We start from the raw sequence: 7,009 nt of genomic DNA, 5'->3' as shown, positions 1-7,009 counted from the left end.
CTGTTCTTTTATTAGTTGTCCCCTAAACTCAGTTGGGTTTTGAGGTCCTGTAGATCCTCCCCTTAGGCTGGGGGGGGGATCCTTTAGCAGTGGGCGGGCTTCTGCCCGCCCACTTTCCGGAACCCAATAGGTACAGGGGATATGAACTGTTTGCAAACAAACTACAAGTCTACAATCATTCATAGAAAACGTTCATAGAAAACTGCTACTACACACAAAACAAATCCCAAGCTATCCAGGGACAGCTCATGAACAGAAATAGAGGCAAAATTCCCTATGAATTTGTCATTTGGCTCCAGTTAGCAATATGACAGCACTTTAGTTATGGCTGCTTTGCTCTTTTCAGCCAGGGGAATCCCACAATCTGTTTCACACAGGCCCCAGATTCCTTCAGGTTAATCTAATGCATGATCTGCAGCCTGGAAGGCTTAAATACTCTCAGCTCTTTTCCCCAGGAAACAAACATATAATCAAATCTCATGCTTCAGGGAATAAGCCGATGGCTACAGCGTCTGCAAGGAATATTTTCTCTATGTACAACATTGCACAAATTGAGGTATTTTGACTTTCCTCTGAGGCATTGGGCAAGAACCCCACTGCTGGCTGCAGAATACCAGACTAGATGAATCAGTGTTCTGATCTGGCAAACCCTATATTGTTACATTCTGAGGTCTGCAACTGTCTTTCTAGTTTATAGTCTAAATGCCAAGGAAAGCGAGAAGGATTAAGAAGAAATACTGACAGCTAATGTAAAAGGTATTTGTGATATTAAGTGTGTTGAAAACTGCACTTTACCACCTTTCAACATCAGGAGTCATCACTAAATTATAACCCTCACTTTAGGGTCTGTCTGCTGCAGGGAAATACAAGGCTAGCTTTGCAAAGGAGCAGCTTCTGTGTATTTACTATAGCTCCAGAGTTTTGTTTGTTTCTTTGCAGGCCAGTGACCAGGCAATAATACTAGCACAGAAAAAAAGTAATGCAATTACCGTTCAGTTTGAAGACTTTTCACACAGTGCTGCAAATGAGTGCAAAGGGTTCTACCACAGCAACAGGGAATGCAGTTCTAGAACTTCCATGGCTAGGAATCAGCTCTGTCACACCACTAACAATCAAAGGTGCTTGGAGACAGTAATCTTCACCAAATTAGATTTCACTCCACCATTAGCCCATTAGCACAAATTTTGTAATCTAGCAGGACAAGCTATGGGAGCCTGGTATAGACGCTGCTGCTGGATAGTCACATGCAAGAGGAAGGGCTTGGAATATTTTTACCAGACTGGCCCGGTGGTTTGTCCTTGTCATAAATAGTGAGCAGTGAAAACCCACAACTGAGTTTTCAGATACTAAATATACTGGAAACTACCAAGGCAACAAATAAGATTTTCCAGTCAATAGCCATTTGGTGCTTATTCCTGTGATCAATTTGAGAGCTGGAAGTGGTAATTCAGCCTTGTCACAATTGTGCTTAGAGGTAACCAAGAAAAGGATTGTTTTACATCAGAAACAAGGCCACTTAAGCTAACAGCATCTCAGAACTACTACTAAGGTGCAGATAGACAGTGCTGGAATTATGAGGAAAAAGTCGGGGAAGAAGGTCCTTACTCAATATGGACAGTCCTGGAGGCAACATGGAGCAAGGGGCCAAGTCCAGCTGCAGGAATACTGTCTTCTCCCCTGTGCCCTTATCCCCCCCAACCTTCTTCCCTGCCACCTCCCCTATCTCTAACTGCCCCCTCCTATCCCTACCATTACCCCACATTCTTCCCCTCACTCCTCCATTACCAAGATGGCTTCCAACCATCCTTTGAACTAATCAACATAGGGTGCTAGTTATTATATTCCTAGTCCAATGAGGGAGCTAAACACCACTTCATGCAGAAGATAAAGTTACTGGGGTGGGGAGTAATTAATGCAAATCCCTAATGAGACTGTGGAAGTTTCGCCCCCTGAGGAAAGAGCATGAACTGGTTTGACCAGGTTCAAGAAGCCTGGCAGACAAAGAACTTGACATGGTATAAAGTGACCACTTTCACCTAGGGACAAGAATCACTCACACTCACTCCAAGAACTGATATGAAACTGTGGCCAAGTGACACAGCTTCTGCAGAAAGAGCCCTGAAGTACTTTGTTCCAATCAAGGTCTCTCTGTGGCTGATGGGTAACTGTCTGATAAGCTAGATTTACATGGAGGCTGTTTATTGTTTTTATATGTTTTCTCTGTAATCCTTTAGTTCTGAACAAACAGTGCTTTGCTTTCTGAAGGCTAGATCGTCACTGGTTAACCCGGTCATTGCCCATGAGAAAACAGGATGGTAGGTGCTGAATTATACTCAGACCTGCTGAGATAATCAGTGAATTGCAGGAGTCTGTAGCCTAAGTCTCCAGTCTAGAGGGAGATATAGCAAAATCCTGCCCCCAAGAAAGGTGACAGGTAAGAGGCATGTCATCAAGGAGGCCATGAAGGGGGTCAAAGGTGTAGTAGGTAAGTCTCCCTTCACCTTTTGCTACTATGGTGGAAGAGGACTCATTACTGTTGCTCTCTGTGGCTTGCCATCAAAAATGTGCCGGAGGGCAAAGTGCTTTAGGGAAGCTAAAGCCTGTTATCAGCTGAGGTTACACAAGTCAGGGCCGCCCGGGGAGGGGGGGCAAGTGGGGCAATTTGCCCCAAGCCCCAGGCCCCGCAGGGGCCCCCACAAGAGTTTTTCAGGGCCCCTGGAGCGGGGTCCTTCACTCACTCTGGGGGCCCTGGAAAACTCTCGCAGGGCCGGGGCCCCCAGAGCTTCTTCCGCTCTGGGTCTTCGGCGGCAGAGGGTCCTTCCGCTCCGGGGCAGAAGGACGCCCCACCGCCGAATTACCGCCGAAGCGGGACCCGCCGCCGAAGTGCCGGGTCTTTGGTGGCAATTTGGCAGCGGGGGGCCCCTGCCGCGGGTCTTCAGGGCACTTCAGTGGTGGGTCCTGGAGCGGAAGGACCCCCTGCCGCCGAATTACCGCAGAAGCGGGGGCCCCCCGCCGCCGAAGACCCCAGACCCCCTGAATCCTCTGGGCGGCCCTGTCACAAGTGACCTCTTCCATTTGTGGAACCTTCCCTTAAAGAATGCTGGCTGTGACATCAGTGGCGCTACATTGATTTACACCAGCAAAGCGGCCTGCCTCCCCTCTAAGATTGCTGTGGATAGGCTGTTGTCCTACCCACAGTGAGTGGGGGAAGAACTTAGGAGCTGCCTGCAAGTAAGGAGATGGCATGGTTTCCCTTACAGCACCTCCAGAAGGTTTGATGTCATAGCCACCAACTTTCTGCCAAGGGAGGATTAAGAAGAATTACCTTCAAACTTGTCAACGTCATTCTTTAACTGGATAAAGGGACCAATATTGAGAAACAAAACAGTCTCTTCATCTCGGGGCCTGATTCTCCACTGCCCTTTGCCTTGTGTAAAAATTGTATAATGCTGGTACAGATGGGATGTGAGGCGATGAGAAAAGCACACTCTGTGAAACCATGGTGACTATTCCAGAGATTTGATTAATGGATTCAGACCTCTCACATTTTTGCATCCTGAACATACACAAACAAAGATATTCTCTGATACCTAAGCAGCACCACCTGGTTTGAATATTAAGGCAGGTCTATGCTACGGTGGGGATCGACGCTCTGAAATCGATCCACAGGTGGTTGATTTAGCGGGTCTAGTAAAGACCCACCAAATCAACTGCAGATCGCTCTCCAGTCGACCCCTGTACTCTACCCCCGACGAAAAGAGTAAGGTGCAGACCCCGCAGTAACTCGACCTAAGTAGCTGGAGTTGTGTAGCGTAGGCTGACTTATCGCGGTAGTGTAAACATAGACATAGCCAATAGCTCACTGTTCAGTTTGTCTAAGATAAGAGTACATTCTTTTGGTATCCACAAGTAGCAATTATTTTACTGCTTGCAAGTCTGGCCAGGCAGAGACCAGTAATTCTTTTTCCTGGAGGATTTTGAGATTTTCAAATTTGGTTTCATTCTAATTCAGCACAAACTCACAAAGTTTCAAAATCCTCCCAGAAACAGAATTACTGTTCTTTGCCAGCTCTACTAGTAGGCTCCCCAGTGCAGGGGACCATGGGAGCCCAGCAGCCAACTCCATGGGCACAAGCACTCACAGAAAAATATAGGGGGTACTCAGCATCCACAAGCCATAGTTTTGTACCTGAGGTCTGCTCACAGAGCATGTCCTAGCCCCAGATGGAGCTTGAGTGTGGAATGTGATAAGTTCTGTGCTGCTAACAGCTTGGGGTAGGTAGTTTGTTCATAAACAGAGGCAGGCTGATTAAGATAACAAAAGGCTTATAATTAAATTGAATTAACGATCCTTAGATGAGCCTGAATGCATTGCCAGACACTCCAGTTAAAAGATAGGAAACAAAGGGAAGGAATAAATAGTTCATTTTCAGAATGGAGAAAAGTAAATAATGGTGTCCCCCAGGGGCCTGTACTGGGAGCTGTGCTGTTCAACATATTCATAAATGATCTGCAAAAAAGAGGCAAACAGTGAGGTGGCAAAATTTACAGATGATACAAAAATTACTCAAGTTACATCCAGAGCTAACCGCAAAATGTTATAAAGGGATCTGACAAAACTTTGTGACTTGGCAGCAAAATAGCAGATGAAATTCAATGTTAAATGCAAAGTAATGCACATGGCAAAATATAATCCCAACTATACAGACAAAATAATGGGGTCTAAATGAGCTGTTACCCATCAAGAAACAGATCTTGGAGTCATTTGCAGTATTCTGGAAGCAATATGCTTCCAGAGTACTGCAAATTTATCAAGAATCCTCCTCACTGTGCCTGTATCATCCTGAACTGCAGAACACTCATTCTCCAGCTTCAGAAGACTTAAAAATTATCTCTAGTCATCAATGGGACAAATGAAATTGAATAATGTAGCTGTCCTTAACGTGCATCAAGACCATACCAGGCAACTAGATGTAGATAAGATTGCTGACAGTTATCCAGAAAGCTACAGTGAGCTGTAATGTCTTTAAACTGGGATGTTAGTAAAGACAGCTAGTAGGTGATTGCAATGATTTTAATTAGGGCTGTCCATGCTGATGACACTCATTAAAAAAAATGGTGTTAATTAAATTTGTGACTGAACTCCTTGGGGGATAATTGTATGTCTCCTGCTCTGTTTTACTCACTTTCTGCCATATATTTCATGTTATAGCAGTCTCAGATGATGACCCATGTTGTTCGTTTTAAGAATGCTTTCACTGCAGATTTGACAAAATGCAAAGAAGGTACCAATGTGAGATTTCTAAAGATAGCTACAACACTCGACCCAAGGTTTAAGAATCAGAAGTGCCTTCCAAAATCTGAGGGATGAGGTGTGGCACATGCTTTCAGAAGTCTGAAAAGAGCAACACTCTGATACGGAAACTACATAACCCGAACCACCAAAAAAGAAAGTCAACCTTCTGCTGGTGGCATCTGACTCAGATGCTGAAAACGAACATGGGTCAGTCCACACTGCTTTGGATTGTTATTGAGCAGAACCCATCATCAGCATGGACGCATGTCCTCTGGAATGGTGGTTGAAGCATCAAGGGACATATGAATTGTTAGTGCATCTGGCAAATAAATATCTTGCAACTCCAGCTATAGCAGTGCCATACGAATGCCTATTGTCACTTTCAGATGACATTGTAAACAACAAGCAGGCAGCATTATCTCCTGCAAATGTAAACAAACATGTTTGTCTGAGCAATTGGTTGAACAAGAAGTAGGACTGAGTGGACTTATAGGCTCTAAAGTTTTACATTGTTTTATTTTTGAATGCAGGTTTTTTTTACATAATTCTACATTTGTAAGTTCAATTTTCATGATAAAGAGATTGCACGACAGTACTTGTATTAGGTGAATTGAAAAATACTATTTCTTTTGTTTTTTTTACAATGCAAATATTTGTAATAAAAATAAATATAAAGTGAGCACTGTACCTTTGTATTCTATGTTGTAACTGAAATCAATACATCTGAAAATGTAGAAAACATCAAAAAATATTTAAATAAATTGTATTCTATCATTGTCTAACAGCGCGATTAATTTTTTTAATCACTTGACAGCCCTAATTTTAATATACTGTAATTCATGATAATGTAACAATATAGTTCATAACAATTTAATCATTATTAAAATAGTAACGATACCAATGATAGATGCATATTCAATAACTAGAATATTAAAAAGTATATAAATATGCTGAAAATAGCCTCCTCCCGAAACTGGCAGAGCCCCCACCCACAACCCCCAACCACACCCCTCTTCAAAAGCACCCACCAGCAAAACCAAAAGTCAGTGCCTATGAAGCCATGAGCCTGGGCCCCCAGCAGCATGCCTGGTGAGGTGCCAAGGAGCCAGGTGTGCAGGCTGTCAAGAGAACCTAAGAATGGCCATACTGGGTCAGTCCAATGATCCATCTAGCCTGGTATCCTGACTTCTGACAGTGGCTGATGCCTGATACTTCAAAGGGAATGAACAGAACAGGGTCATTATCAAGCCTTGCCTGGTATCTGGTACAAAATTGACACGGTCCCACAGAATGTTTCAATTTCAACTGATCATGAAATTCTGATGAACAATGTTTCATCTAAATCTTTCCTGGCCAGCGCTAGCTGTAACTGTATGGAAGGAGCACATAAGCAAGCAGCTTATTAGAAACTTGAAGCTTTCCTCCGAATAAGTTAAGTCTCAGAGTATATCTACACAATTGCATCAGCAAGCCTTCCAGCCTGGGCTGACAGATTCAGGCTCATGCTACCATGCTAAAGAAAGATATGTAGATGTGACTGCTTGGGCTAGAGATCAGGCTCTGAAGCCTAAGGACGGGGATGGACATCAGAGCTTGAGCTCCAGTCTCAGCTGCAACTACAAAGCGCTTTCTTCTACAGTGCTGTTTTTGGAGTGTGAGCCCAGGACTGTCACCATAGCCTGGCTTGCTGCCATGGGTTGTGTACACACACCT

The sequence above is a fragment of the Mauremys mutica genome, chromosome 2, assembly GCF_020497125.1.
Source record: "Mauremys mutica isolate MM-2020 ecotype Southern chromosome 2, ASM2049712v1, whole genome shotgun sequence".
NCBI classification, from domain to species: domain Eukaryota; kingdom Metazoa; phylum Chordata; order Testudines; family Geoemydidae; genus Mauremys; species Mauremys mutica.
The sequence above is the reverse complement of the archived record's forward strand: the minus strand, read 5'-3'. Positions refer to the sequence as shown.